This window comes from Xyrauchen texanus, chromosome 18, assembly GCF_025860055.1.
Source record: "Xyrauchen texanus isolate HMW12.3.18 chromosome 18, RBS_HiC_50CHRs, whole genome shotgun sequence".
In the NCBI taxonomy this organism is placed as follows: Eukaryota; Metazoa; Chordata; class Actinopteri; order Cypriniformes; family Catostomidae; genus Xyrauchen; species Xyrauchen texanus.
The window spans coordinates 38,075,927-38,090,978 of NC_068293.1; the positions used below are offsets into that span (position 1 = coordinate 38,075,927).

Consider the following 15,052-nt stretch of genomic DNA (forward strand, 5'->3'; position numbering starts at 1 on the left):
ATAAACCAAAACTGACACATTTGAAAGCACAATATTCATGTTGCATAGCTCCTTAATTGAGTGTGTATAGAAATTAAAGTATCCAGCACACAAAGGAAGACAAAGGGGATGAAAAAAGGCTGCGGTGATGAAACACAAAATCATCTGGCTTTGTATACCCTGTAATCCCACTTTTAGCCCCAGGCCTCATCGGCAGAAACTGGAAGTAATGTCCCTAGACATTCTAAAGGCACTCTAAAGGCAACAAAGAGAGCTTACACCCATCGCATTCACAGCTCACACCCTTTCTCACTCAACACCCTTATCATGCTCAGAGAAATGAAGTTATGATAGCAGAAAGTCTGCATTGATTGTAAATACGCTTGCCTCGAGAGAAACATGCATTTGTTTTGAAACATCCCTCAGAATGCAGCAGAGAAGATTTTTTGCAAATCTGCAATCTAAGTGGCTTCTATCTCGGTGGTGAGCGGGGTTCTAAACAAACATCTGTCATAATCTTCTCTTGTAGACACTACTGTTCAAATGACTGTGAAATCACACAAAAGCCACAATGTGAAATCCAAAAGAAAGCCGTGGCAGGGGAGAACAATACAAGAACACATGCCTTCAGACACTCGCAGGTAATGCCGCTCCTCAAGGGGAGTGCCTCGACCCCTGCTAAACTGAACTTGAGGTCTGCAGACAAGCAAAGATCCGATCTTGCAGAAAATGATAGCTTAACTAGGGGAATGAAAAGTAAACAAGCTCCATTCCATACAGTAAATTGTATTTTATCATTCTATTCAAGGATTATCAAGCAATTCCATTATCATGGACACAAATAAAGCACAAAGAATCTTGCCTTTTTATGAAAATTTTATCAAAATTGAGGTCATGTTAAAGACCACGTGAAGTCAGAATTGGTTGGCTTTGAGGACCTCTATATGCCAGTGTACCCTTAGAAGCTGACAATATGTACCTTTAGCAGATTTACATGTTTAAAATGTAGTATTTCTCTTCTGGGAAAACTGACCAGTATATTGATGATCATGAGGGGAGACCTAGGCTAGTTCTCAAAATCTTTACTCCAGTGAGTACTTCTCAGAGCATGTTTATTTTTGAAAGTTAATTTCTGTATAGGGCAAAGGACATGCATGCCAGTCTCTCTCTCTCTCTCTCTCTCTCTCTCTCTCTCTCTTTCTGCATCTGCAGTTCTCTTCCTCTTCATAGCTCTCCACAGCATTTCTGCAATGAGATACAGCTGTTAATCATCAAGCGTGTGCTCAGGTGTGAACCCTTAACACTCTCTCTCTCTCCAGATGAATGCTCAACCACACCCCAACCTCCACATAACCCCACCGCCCGTCTTGGGTCAAGGAGCCATCCGGCCTGTTCCCCGCTCCCCTTCCAATTTCTAGAGAGAAAATCAGCAACAGCCATCTGCGCCCCCGGTCTGTGGACCACCTCAAACTTAAAAGGCTGTAAAGCCAGATAATAATGGGTGATCCAAGCGTTAGCATCCTTCATGCGGTGGAGCCACTGGAGTGGTGCGTGGTCAGAACAGAGGATGAAGGCCTGTCCCAACAGATAGTATCGGAGGGTAAGAATGGCCCATTTACATTTACATTTATGCATTTGGCAGACGCTTTTATCCAAAGCAATTACAGTGCACGTATTACAGGGACAATTCCCCCGGAGCAACCTGGAGTTAAGTGCCTTGCTCAAGGACACAATGGTGGTGGCTGTGGGGATCAAACCAGCAGCCATTTGATGGCCAGACATTCTTTCTCAATGACGCTGTACTTAGTCTCTCTCAGCAATAGCTTGCGAGGAATGTACAGCACCGGTCGCACCTCCTCCGCCACTACCTTCAAGAGCACTGGCTCCAACCCCCTGTTCGAAGCGTCTGTCTGTAAAACAAATGGGAGAGAGAAATTAGGTGCATGTAAAAGCAGTCCACCAAAAAGTTCAGCTTTTACTTGTGTAAACGCCTGTTGACACTGCTACGTCCACTGGACAGGGTCTGGATCTCCTTCTATAGTGAGATCGGTCAGCAGACTAGTGACCACCAAATAATTAGGCACAAACCTTCAATAGTAGCAAGCCAGCCCTGTCTCACCTCCTTTTTGATCTTGGGTCTTTGGCAGGTAGCAATCACTGCAGGCTTAACAATCCGTAACTTGATGTGGTGCTGTATGAGGTTTGTACCACCAGGTAGAGGTGAGAACATGTCTGTAAATTCTTTTTGCAACTTGGTAACCTCTGTGATTGAGACAGTGAGAGCTCGACCCCATAAGTGACCAGGTTGAAATGATTGGCTATTACATTTTTTTTTACATTTTTATGCATTTGGCAGACGCTTTTATCCAAAGCGACTTACAGTGCAATTATTACAGTGACAATCCCCCTGGAACAACCTGGAGTTAAGTGTCTTGCTCAAGGACACAATGGTGGTGGCCGTGGGGTTAGAACCAGCGACCATCTGATTAACAGGTGATTAACAGCCCTGTGCTTTAGCCACTACACCACCACCACCACTCCAATACCCTATTAAGTTCTCCTCCGGCCCGAGATCCGCCCTCCCTGGAATCACCATTGCCAAAATCCCAGAGACTGCCTCCCTCCATAATTTCAAGAGGTTGAGATGGTATATTTGACGTGCATCACCCCAATCTGTTTGTTTTACCTCATAATCGAGATCTCCCACTCTTCATATGACCTCAAAGTGTGGAGTTTTGCTCTAAGATCAAGAACGTACTGAAAATTGACTGTATAAAGGTCCCTCCTCCCAAGCTTCCCACATGACGTCAGGCACGCCATGCAGCTGACGCCCATACAGCAGCTTGAATGGGGAAAACCCTGTGGAGGCTTGGGGAACCTCTCGAGCTGCGAATAACAGGGGTTCGAGCCACTTATCCCAATTCATAGCATCCTCGTGTATGAACTTATGGATCATATTTTTCAAGGTTTTATTAAATCGCTTCCACCAACCGATCTGTTTGTGGGTGATAAATACTGGTGCAAATCGATTTAATACCCAATAATTCAGGGGGACTGGGTAGCTCAGTGGTAACGACCCTGGAGTTCACTAGTTTGAATCCCAGGGCATGCTGAGAGACTCCAACCGGGTCTCCTAAGCAACCAAATTGGCCCGGTTGCAAGGGAGGGTAGAGCAACGGTGTATCCTCTTCGTGATCGCTATAATGTGGTTCGCTCTAGGTGGGGAGAGTGGTGAGTTATGCGTGGATGAAGCGGTGGCGTGAAGCCTCCACACGTGCTATATCTCCACGATAATGCGCTCAAAATGCCACGTGATAAGATGTGCAGGTTGACGCGGAGGCAGCTGAGGTTCACGCTCTGCCACCCAGATTGGCATTAGCGGTAGAGGAATGGTGCTTTTGGGGTCGCCAGTGAATTCACCAGCTAACATTCACGGCATGCCGCACAACAACTGTGCCCATCCCCGTGAATGCCCGGCCAATAGAAATGGGCCATTATACGGTCCATTTCCATGTTCCAAATATCCCACCATCAGATTCTAATGAGCCGTCTGGAATAACATTTCCCAACAGGGCTTTGGTACTAACTACTGGGTTATATTTTCCTTTGTCTGAGGTTCCTGTGTCACTCGATACAACCGATATTAATGATTGCAAAACACAGATATGTGAGTGCAATGTCTGGCTGGAGGCTTTGACCATGAATCACTTTCAAAGGTATGCCTAAGGGTCTAGTCTCGTGTCTGCTCCAGAGGTAAATCCCCTGAAGGGAATCCTCTAAGGGCTGGGGAAGCCGGCACTTCCCCCTACCTTATGTTATTCTGACGGCTCCGCATCCCCAGCCAGTGAATCGCAAACCACACACGAGACACTTTGTTACAGAACCCATCCACCTAAATTCCCCTCAATAAAGCAGAAACTGCTGGCCAATTCGTACCCAAGATTAGTGGATAGGTGAGGTAAGGACTAATAGAGAGAGAGGTTATTGGTAGTTGGGCAGACCCCCAGAGCCAGGCTGCTGGCTTTGGAGGGGATATTCCCCTTTTCCGCGGTGCAGGAATAGGGTGAAATGAAGGGATAGGATGGGAAAAAGGGATAGGATGGTAAAAAGGGACAAAGCCACCGGAGACATGGTGGTAGCTGTGTCCGGGGATGCGGTCAGAGGCTTTCTCCTGGCGTAGCAAGCTCTGGATCACCTGCCGGTCCTCTGCTTGAGCCTGGAGACTCTTGTGGAAGTGACGATCCTGATCTTTACGAAGCTCAAGAAGGGCTTGATGTTGGGTATGCTGCATGTTGGCGAGGGATTGGATAACTCCAACCAACGGCGACGATATTGGTGTGCACTTTCTTCAAAAATCCTTGGTTTTGGCACCAGTGTAACATGGTTCTATATATGTTGCCAAGGAGGAAGCGGAGAACGGAAACTTCAACTCAAACGATGGGTTTTATTTTCACACTCATTAAATAAATACAGCTTTTCAGTCTTCCCAAACACATTATTAAACCAACAAACACAGTCTCTCTCTCTCTTCCTCTGCTGTTCTCTCTCTCTTTATAGCTCTCCATAGCATTTCTGCAATGAGATACAGCTGTTAATCATCAAGAATTCACTAAGGTTTGAACCCATACATCTCTCTCTCTCCGGACAAACAATCAACCATGCCCCAACCTCCACATTGATCAATTTGAACACATGGAACAACCAGCGCTGACCTCCCTTTCATAAAAAATACCTAAAAATAGAATACATTAAAATAATGTTTTTTTTTATTTGCCTTGCCTTAATGCTAGTGTGGACTGATTATATTTGCTTGTTTACTCAAGAGCAATAACAAAAATATGAGCAATAGTGAAAATGTACTTTGTAGAATTAGCAAAAATTATTCTAATTTAACATGGTTAACAAACCAACATACAAAACCAACATACAAAACCTCTACTGGAGAAAACACTGTTACAGAGAAATAGCCTTTGCGACAACTAGCCCCAGTCTTCCCTATATATAGTCTGTTCAGTAACAACAATGAAGTTAGAGTTGGTCAGTTAAATTATTTTCATCGAATCAAGATGTACGTTTCAATGAATCTAAACTCTGATTCAACGATTCATATGCATTATCACTCTTGTGTGGCATTTTTCATTGTGCTCTGATATCCCCCATAAGGCTTCTTGACTGGCTTAACCAGCAAGGCTTCAGTCGTTCTTCAACTAGCTAAACCAACACTAACTGGAAACGTATTATGGTCTAATTTTTGCAGATCTTTGCAATAGGGAATAAGAGACCGGTGAAGGGAAAGCACAAAAGAAGCGAGCAATAAATATGGAACCCTACATGGCTGAGCGAGCTAAGTCTTAGAAATGTTGCTAGCCACGGCAAGCCTAGAATCAGCCCACCATTACGTTATATTACCCATCAGGGGAGCCTGGGAAGAAGTGCTCACAGATTGCAGTGATTAAAAACAAACCCTGCCAGTGAGCAATGAGAAAGGAGGGGCTGAATAATACAGCCGATCCTCCATACGGAGAGAGGCTGGAGTCTGTCTGTGGCTTTGCCTGCACTGGCCAACAAAAATAACCAGTATCGACTTCCTGCTGACACTGCTGCACACCTTCAACCGAACAGTTTCAAAGCCACAGTTTGCCCCAGACAGCGAGGGTGGACGTTTACTGTGTGTTCAAATATCAGATCAAGACAGGACAATGGATCTTCAGTTTTTTGGATTCATAACATACTCTACACAAGCACATAAACGCAACGCGTTGTTGTGTTCTAAAATGTGTCGGAATTAGGGAAGGAACGCAAATTTGTCAGTGTGCTTGCAATTTGTTCACATCTGCGTACTTGAGCAAAGCATGCTTCTGGCGTTAGACTTTGCAATAGACTTTTAAAGAGCCAGAGTCAAACACATGAGCATATTTTAACCTAAAGAACGACACAGTATAGTATTTTATACAGTCTTTAATACTTTTGAGTAAGTATATCCCTGTTTTATTGTTAGGCAGGAAAGGTGTGGAATTCTTCAGCACTCACAAGTAACAATATTAAATCTATTTCCATTTGAACACCAACGGTAGCAGCATAGCAATTGTGCTGTCAGAGGACAATGGACCTTGTGGAGACACAGAAATGAGAAGAATGAGTAGGGGGTGTTGATGATTTGAGTTCAGTGGGATGTTAAAGGATCACGCCAGAGGCAAATAAAATAAAAGTAAACGGTGGACTGCTCCCTCCAGATGAGATTTTCCTTTATTGAAAACCACTTTTCAATCTTAATAAATACCAAGTTCCTTTGTGTTAATGTTTGCTTTCAGATGACCCATCCTCCTCTGGCTTTATAGCATAAATGTATGCCAATATTATTTATCTATGGTATGTGTAATACAAGTCATGTAGTCAATGAATAGATGATGTGATCTAATTTTTCAATATGACAGTAAGGCAGTTTTAAAAACTGTAATGATACTTAATGTATTGAAAGGCTATAGATTAAGAATCGTTGTAGTCCATCCAAAATTGAATGCAGGTAGTGGTCAGTAAAGTGTGTTTTGCTGTCAGCCTATAAAGCAATTGGTCAATTATAATATCTATTGGGTAAAAAGGTTAACACAGTAAACCACACTGGCCTACATTCAGGCAAACTTGTTCTCAGGAAAAAGGGTGTACTTTATAATGGTTGTTCATGTTTGTTTTAAATATAATAAATTGATGCAATTTAGCAATCACAAAGATGTCTGTCTGATGAACATGTATTTACATTTAATTGAACAATTAAAAAATAGAGCATATGTGTTCCACCACCAGTCCCGAGTACTGGAGAAGACAAGCTGACCAAAATTCTCATCTATTGTTTTTTCCCTATACAGTACTGTTTCATTTACCACAAAAAAAAAAAAAAAATCAATAAAAAAAAAATAGGAGATTCTGGAGTCTGTCTGTGGCTTTGCCTGCACTGGCCAACAAAAATAACCAGTATCGACTTCCTGCTGTCACTGCTGCACACCTTCAACCGAACCATTTCAAAGCCACAGTTTGCCCCAGACAGAGAGGGTGGACGTTTACTGTGTGTTCAAATATCAAAATAGATCAAGACAGGACAATGGCTCTTCAGTTTTTTGGATTCGTAACATACTCTACACAAGCACATAAACGGAAACGCGTTGTTGTTTTCTGAAATGTGTAAGAATTAGGGAAGGAACGTAAATTTATAAAAAAAGATAGAGCATATGTGTTCCACCAACAGTCCCGAGTACTGGAGAAGACAAGCTGACCAAAATTCTCATCTATTGTTTCTTCGCTATATAGTTCTGTGTTTCATTAACCACAAATTTGGTAATTAAAAAAAAAAATGTGTACAGATGTGTTAGTATGTGGTTTTCAGCGGAAATATGTGCATTTTCCACTGCTTACAGGGCAGCATTCACTGGAATCCCATCAATCAATTAGGCCTTATCTAATCTGCAAGTTTCTGGCATCCATCCATGCAAATTTCATGCACAATGCAAACAAATAAACAAACACAGACACACACACACACACACACACACACACACACACACACACACACACACACACACACACACACACAAGTCAGGCACAGTTTGCACAAACAGAACAATGAAAAGACAATGTAGTAATTGCAAGTTATCAATTTCTTTGTTGCCAGTAGATTACAGAAAGAGCAGAGAATACAGTGCCTGGCTGAGATTGAAGAATTTCAGACACATATCAAATGCTTGCATTACTCATTGCATGATACAGAATGTTGTACATACTACTTAGGGCTTGCAGTGGCAGTGTACATTAAATACTTTGCACAGTATTCAGTAAGGTGCAAGCTAATAATCCATTCTCAACATTCCCAGGCTCCGAGCAAGTGTCAATAAGATCAGTATTGTGTCAAAAATGTAGAGCCTGGTGTTGCGTTCCACCCTCTGACATCAGACAAGTGTTTATCAGTTCACACAAGCCCCTATTTAAGCAGGCTCTCTGTCAAAAGCCTCACTGACCAATATTTTATGCTTGAGTAAATCCTGAAGTTCACAGTCCAGATCATGCTGGCATCTACAACACTGCATGTATGGAACAAGCTGCTCATCATTGACAAAGTAATGTGAGGTCAGAAAACCCAGAACAGATTGCACACAGCTGCTCTCTTAGTATCTGCATAAAAAAGTTGTAGCAAAATTGGTATTTAGACAATGCTAATGGGATTAGTTATAGAGGCTCTTCTCCAACACAAATGATTCAGACTGATCTCAGAGTGAAACCGGAAACAGTAGGTTGACTTTTCTTCAGCTATAATCGGTCTGTGCTTACCGAAAAGAAAAATACTGCACCTACCGGCCAAAGCGGAAACTTTTGTTCGCCATATGGGCACATGTCAGCTCCATTTTCCAGGTGAAATGTCCACAGAGGGGCGCCAAAAGCGAGTTGTAAAGCAAGTTGCTTTCAGATGTACATGCTGTAATACAGTAAAGATGGATGCATATTTTATAAACTGTACCCCCAAACCTAAACCTGACCTTCAGTGAAGAAAAATGAAATGTTAGAGGGGAAAATGCAACCTCTGAATTGCGCTCGTCACCAGAGGCGGATTGGCCATAGGGAGGACTGGGAACTTTCCCACTGGGCTATGTAGGCCGTCCCATTGCTATGCAAGTATAAAGAAATATAATCAGGACTGGCCCATCCTATAGGAGATATAGGTGGCTGCCTAGTGCACCAACATTCCAGTGAGAGTCCCATAAATCAACAAATAATGAACTAACATATAACAACATTGCTAACATCATTGAATTTTGTTAAGAAATTGACTTTCAGTAAAGAAGACTTTCATTGGACTTGATTAATTAATGTTAAATGCGTGGAGCTAATTATTAACAACATATTAATTATAAGATAAGATCTGAATAATCACAACAAATAATATAATAGAAGCGTAAATAAAATTTGCAAACATTGAAGCTATGAGCAGACACTGACAATTGCACAATTTATTCATACCACAAAGCATTACTGGAAACTGGAGCGTGGTTTCTTATTACAGGATTTTTAGACACAGATCATTCACCAGAGATCTTCTAGCACTGAGATAATAACCTTTGCGGTTCTATCACTGGAGAGAGTGTAACGTCTGCAATGGTCAACTAGCATTTTACGACTATACAAATGAATGGAGAGAGAGCAGTAAACCGACACCTTCAGGTCGTAAAATCGACCTCAACTTCTCTAATAAAACAGCAATTTTATCATAGTAAAATCCACACATACTGTAACTCACTACAAAAAGATTGTTTAGTGTAAAACAGTAGTGGACAGGCAGTTAATTCATTAAATGATGAGCTGTGTCCTCACAAAAGCAGTTTATTTAGGCACTCCTCCATAGACATCCATTCAGAAAGAACAGCCTTTTGTCTCCTCGCCATAGAATGTCTATGGAATGGCCATGTTATGCTAATCTATGCTAACCTTGTATGCTTCCCTATCAGAAGGGCTTTGTCGCACACCTTGCTGAATGATGCTCAGTCCTGACAGAAATGCATAAAAAAGTAATGAAAAATATTACTTTGTGGCTCACTTTGCTTAAAGGATGGCAAAAATAGCTCTTGTCAAAGCATTGGTATTTTCAAGTTTCTCAAGAATAATCTGGGGAAGGAAAACAGGCACTGCCGATGTAATGACATGAAAAAACTCACACAGAGGGAAATATGAGCAATTAAACAGTTAAATAACCAAACTATGCTATCTGCAAAGATCTGCACTCTAAGAGGTTTGTTAACACTTTATATACTGTATATTTTGAATTTTTTTAAGTGTTTATAGGCGCTATTTAAAATATGTAATTTGATTTACATTCTGTTTTCATTGATTGTTTTGTAGTAAATAAACATTTACACATAGTTGGGTAATTGACATGAAATTTCAAGCATTGTCAGCACTGTCCTGCACTGTGACACCCTTTCTTCATCTAACTATTTTAAACAACATCTTGTATAGCTGTAATTATTATACGGAACTATATGTTTCCATGACCCCATATCAACTGAGACACTTTATTTTCACTTCAAGAGAAAAGTTGAAAGATGATTAAAATCTTAAAAAATTTATAGATATAAAAATGGTTAAAGAATGCTGACTTGTCACAGCACCTAAATTACACATGTTACCTTAGTGTGTAATTTAGCAATTCTAACCTTATCTTAACATCTGCATGTTGAGAAAAAAAAAAGTCTGGAACATACACTCAAAAAAAAATGTTTAACCTATTTTTAAGATGTATCCATTTCAATGTAATAACAAATTTCCATCTAATTGAATTGCCTTATCTTTAACTAAATGAAATGTATAAATCTTCAAAAATGCAAGTTTTATAGGCAAAAATATTTTTTGAGTGTATTATAAGTGAGGTAACGATCAAGTGATGAAATGGTCTGAGTAATAGAACGTAAGAAGATGTATAGAAGATAAATGGCCATTAATTCAGGGCAAAATCCAATAGTAAATAAATTGACCTTTTCACAAACACTTTCAGTCCATAGAAAAGTGTTTTTTCAACCATTTTGTATTTTTTTTTAATTGAGCTGGAATATAAAATCAATGAGCCGGTGTGAGTGTTATGGTGTGGTGGGCCAGGTGTAGTGGGCCGCTCTGGGCCACAAAGTCCAGGGCAACATTTTAGTCCCAGTCTGCCCTGCTTATCACTGATTATGCAAATGCAATTATTGCATTGTGGGATCCGAACCGGGGTCTCCCATGCTGTTGATGCTAAGCGCTTCTGGTCACACATGGGAGTCGATGCAAAAATATCTGACAGGAGATGATGTTTGCCAGTAAATTGGCATAATGCGGCCAATCCTAGGGCACCGGAACACTTCAACATGCTGACTTCTCGTGTGATCATGTAGAATGAATATGCATGTCTACCAAAATGTAGGTGGTGTAAAATACAGTTGTCTTTTAAAAGAATAGTTCACGCACCCTCATGTCTTTCGGAACCCGTATGACTTTCTCCCATGGAACACAAAAGGAGTCATTTATATTTCTAAACTGCTCTTTTTCAAAATTACAGGGAATGGTGACCACAGCTGTCAAGCAAGAGTTTCAGTGACTAATGGCTTTAATTTCAGTCTGTTCCTCACACAAATCTATCATATGACTTCAGAAGACTTGGAATACAGTGCATGAGTCATATAGTTATGAAGCTTTTATGGTGCATTTGGACATTTTTGGAGCTTGACAGCCCCTAATCCCCATCCACTTTAATTGTATGGAGGAGAGCAGCTTTAACATTCTTCAAAACGTCTCTTTTTCTGTTCCATGGAGAAAGGACAGTCATATGGGTTTCGGACAACATGAGGGTGAGTAAATGATAACCAAATGTTTATTTTTCTGTGAACTGTCCTCTTAAAAGGACTGTTCCAAACAAGAATACTGCTCTCGTGAAGTGATGAATCAGTCAAACTTCACTTGAATAGGAGCAGCAACCAGCTGTGATATTAAATATTGATGTTCATTTCTGCCTCTGTACGCTGACAGCCTAATTAAGAGCTCATTACTATTCAAGAGCACAATCATTTTGGGTTTAAGCAATTCCAAAATGTACTGTCATTTAACCTTTAAGGCACAAAGTGTGGATTTTAGTGGAGACAGCATTATAAGTTTATTAGGTATGCTCTGGGGAAGAAAAAAATAATTCATATGTGGTAGATGATTTTACTGCTGGGTTTAAACAGCTTAGAGAGGCAGTGGCTTTGTTGTATTCAAACCATTTAAAGACACATGATCATTGTAGGTCAACCACAAACTCCCCATGGATTTGCTGTTTCCAAAATACTGCATCATTCATTGTTACAGGCAACAAAAATAAATCTAAAGTGAATTTTTCTTGGCAAGCTCAATATCCATAACAGCTCCCTTGTTACAGGCACTGTTATTGTCTGTCCCAATGCTCACTCTTTCCTGTATATTTCATTCCAAACATATTTTAGCAGACATAATGTATTCTATTGGAAATAGCTTCTCCAAACAGAGCAACGTTGTTAGGCCATCTTTTGCTTTAAATAATCACTTAATTCCTGATGTATGAAAATCCCTTCCCACCTTGAATTTTTTTCTCTTTCAGATCAGGTTACAAAAGACAACATTTCATGTTGACTTTAAAGACGATCGTAACATTTATGAATGTCTCAGTTGAAGAGTGAAAAGCTAAAGTGTGTAATTTCTGCCAACGTTATTGCAAAAACAATGACCATTTATCAACAGGTTTAGTGAACGCTTCTTATTCCATTGGTTGACCAAAATCACAACATTAGTTGAGCCAATCTTGCACTGTCTCCCTGCAACATTGCAGCGCTAGGATGCTCAGATTGCTTACTTCAGAGTTGATGTGCTTTGCATATTAAGATGGGATATGAGAAAGTATTTTAACATCAAACAAATTACATCCTCATCAGCAATAAACATAATCCTGGTGTCTACAGTCATAATTTTTCTTTAGATACAATGAGTTAAATCTAATCTGTTGTATCTTAACATCAACATTCCAGTCCTCACAAGCAATCTATAGCTTTTCATCTTTCTTTTATTTGATTCATATCAAGGCTTTTTTCATTTTACTGGAGTTCCTGTATGTCATTTTTGTGACATCGATTGTTAAGCACAAACCCACACTGTTCTGTTTTCTTTTCCTTACCCTGCTGTCAATGCACTGTCACACACAATAAGCACAAGACGGAAGACACCCGTACACCTCACACAGCTCAGATGTTGAAAAACTCCCCTGAATATATCCTCCTAATCCTGGCCTGCCCCCATCTCACCTGGAGATCACTTAGAAAGTGGAGAGTGACAGCCCTGTCAAAGATGGGAAAACAGTGTTGCTCTATAGTTTGGTGAAGTATGACACCATTTGGTTCAAAAGTGTGCTTTAATCTAACATTTCAAAGCAGGTGAAACTGAAACCGAGTTGATGCAAGCCATACAAATGATGGGATGACCACAGGATTAACATCTAAATCCATTAACAAAGAACAAATGAGTTTGACAGATCTCAAAGAAATTGGCTCCATTTGGCTCCACTTCACTATAGATTAGTCAAGTAGTATATCCTATTGAGTAGTAAATTGTGTTGACTTTAGAAATTCTGACTCCAGAGAAGTCATACAGTATATACTCTATAGCTTTATGCACTATAAATCACAGAAAAGTTGAGCTGAATATACAATACATCAGAAGACTACAAAGGACAGTTCGGTCTGCTGAGAGGATTATTGGTTGCCCCCAGCCCCCCCTTCAAGAACTATACACTTCCAGAGTGAAGATAACGGCTGTAAAATTCACTCTGGACCCCACTCACCCTGCCCACAACCTTTTTGAACTGTTGCCTTCTGGCCGGCGCTTCAGAGCTCTGAACACCAGAACCGTCAGACACAGGAACAGTTTTTTCCCTCAGGCTATCCATCTAATGAACAATTAAATTGCCCCATTGAGCCTTAATTATGTGCAATACACAGTTTAAGTCTATTTATATTATCCAACATACCCACTTCTGCCATTACTTACATTGCTCTGTACATAATATACTGTATTTTTGTTCTTTATATAACAGATTGTAATAGATTTGCAATACGTGTGTGTATGTGGGTATGTATGAAGGTGAGTGCATGTACGTATATGTATAATTATTTATTTTTTATTCTTTTTTGTTTTTTGTTTTAATTACCTGTGTCTTGCTGCTGTTTTGGTATTGTTTGTATTGTTGTACACTGGAAGCTCCTGTCACCAAGACAAATTCCTTGTATGTGTAAGCATACTTGGCAATAAAGCTGATTCTGATTCTGAGTATACAGCCTACTATAGGGAAATACATTGTTGTACATAGGCTACTACAGAGCTGTACATACTCTAAAGATATCATTGGGGGATAACTTGTTTCCATTGATCATGGTATACATATTGGGGGGTGGGTGGGGTATGGGTTGTATTGGCTTGTTTTGATTACCCCCCATAACCCTGGAATCTACGCCTCTGCATTTTGCAGAGAGCAAAAAATACTATAGAATTTAGATATATCATACAGAATATACTATAGAGAACTATATACTATTGACTTGAACTCTAGCAGTATAGCCCATGTCTCATAAGCCAGTACATAGTGTAAACAATAGAGAGCTGCTGTACAGGAACAGAGGGACTCCCACCTGAACTGGAATTCCAGTCAAACTTCTCACCCACACGCAAGTTTCCATGAGCAGCTGATTGCTTTTTTAACATGGAGTCAACAAGTCAAAACTTCCTCCTGACGCCACAACATCTATTAAACCGCGCATTCTCAAGAGGAAACACGATTGTCCCTCGTTGTCTTCTTTACAAACATTGACCTCCCATGAACATGAACTAATGATATTCTCAAAGTCTGCGAATTAATTGACTATGACGTTGTACATACTATGACGTGATAAAATGTCACCTTGGTTAAAGTGTTGTCTGGCTTGGACAATCCAAAGTGGTGGGTGGACAGACACAAGAGGAGAGGAGAGTCGAGGACATCCCTGCCTGGTTCTCTGAGGTCCATTCGCAGTACAGCGCCACCTGTCGGTTCATAGTAATACTGCAGCGCCTCTTCTCCTTCCTACTCTCCAATGTTCACAGCTCGGCCGGAGCCCGTCGTCTTCCCGGCTCCATTTCAACTGGATTTTTAACACTCCTAACCAGCCCAGATCAGGACAGGACCGCGTCTAAGGTAAAGGAGAATCTCTAGGGGTCTCGAAGAGTCCAGATTAGGTGGCCTAACGTCGTCCTTTCTTAGTGTTTTTCACGTCTGTCGCTGAAGAGAGAGAGAGAGGGAGATAGTGTGAGAGAGAGAGAGAGAGAGAGAGAGAGAGAGAGAGAGAGAGGAGCTCGAAACTGACTTCACGCATCAGTTGGTACACCATGCTGGTACTGGAGTGCCTCCTACCATAACAAACCCTCTTCGCCCTTACAAAGGATTCGGAAAGATCCGTTCCGAATCTTTTCGCTCCGAAGTGCGGCAAACGACTCGATCTTTTCCTCGCAATCCGCTCGTGATATCGCC

General features: G+C 40.8%; 1 protein-coding gene across 2 annotated transcripts in view; it reads left to right on the plus strand.

Annotated features, from left to right (window-relative positions):
* The first annotated feature begins 14,575 nt into the window (after positions 1–14,575).
* Positions 14,576–15,052, plus strand: part of LOC127658884 (ubiquitin-conjugating enzyme E2 E3) — a 39,426-nt gene continuing 38,949 nt past the window's right edge. The window contains exon 1 of one of the 2 annotated variants that reach the window (XM_052148424.1): positions 14,576–14,719. The gene's annotated coding sequence lies outside the window, so the exon portion shown is untranslated. The remainder of the gene's footprint in view (positions 14,720–15,052) is intronic. The other variant, XM_052148426.1, reaches the window with a different exon arrangement.